This window comes from Seriola lalandi, unplaced genomic scaffold (assembly GCF_002814215.2).
Source record: "Seriola lalandi dorsalis isolate HSWRI2012SDOR001 ecotype SW California unplaced genomic scaffold, Sedor1 jcf7180002054947, whole genome shotgun sequence".
Classification (NCBI taxonomy): Eukaryota; Metazoa; Chordata; class Actinopteri; order Carangiformes; family Carangidae; genus Seriola; species Seriola lalandi.
The window spans coordinates 155,140-155,991 of NW_019525498.1; the positions used below are offsets into that span (position 1 = coordinate 155,140).

The window sequence follows — 852 nt, forward strand, 5'->3', positions numbered from 1 at the left end:
GTGATGAAATCAGACTAATGAATGTTCAGTGTCTGAGTCTGAGACAGATCTGCTTCACAGTGCAGAGTGTGTGTGATGGTGAACAGAGTCCACTTTGATTTCAGCAGCTGACCTGCAGTCAGCAGAGTTTCTGTCCACAGGAGAGACTCTCAGACCTACAGACACAGAGACACTGAGGAACTGGGAAAGATGAAGAACCCAGGATACAGAGGTTCAGTGAAGGTGGTGTTGAAGGTGTGGAGGTGGATCAGTGAGTCATAGGAGACTCTGTAGAAGGACAGAAAGCCAGAAGGACAGTCCACATACACTGCTACTCTGTGAGAGACAGAGGAGGAGGAGATGGATGTTTTTCTGTTGTTGTGCCAGACAGAGTAACCATGAACATCAGAGCAGATCAGACTCCAGGACTGATCATTTCCTCCAAACCTACAGTCCTCACTGCTTCCTTTCCTTCTGATTCCTCTGTAACTCACTGATATATGAACCAGTCCTCTCCACTCGACCTCCCAGTAACAGCGACCAGTCAGACCAGTTCTACACAGCAGCTGAGACCAGACATTAAATCTGTTTGGATGATCAGGATATGATTGATCCTCTGTCACACGTGTCACCGTCCTGTTGTTGTCAGACAGTCTGAGTCTTCTGTTCACTGTGTTTTCATCCAGTTCCAGTTCACAGGAATCTGATGGAGAGAACAAGACACAACACAGCTGCAGTTTATCATCTGTTGATTCATCAACAACTTCACTGACAGTTACTGAAAGTGAATCATTTCATATTCAACTGTGAACAATGTTTGACTACATTTAAATTAAAATCCAACAGTCCAGTTACTGAACATGAGAGTCCAGA

At 45.0% G+C, this 852-nt stretch overlaps 1 protein-coding gene across 1 annotated transcript in view; it reads right to left on the reverse strand.

Annotated features, from left to right (window-relative positions):
- Positions 1-852, reverse strand: part of LOC111645231 (NACHT, LRR and PYD domains-containing protein 3-like) — a 40,788-nt gene that overhangs the window by 35,431 nt on the left and 4,505 nt on the right. The window lies entirely within an intron of this gene.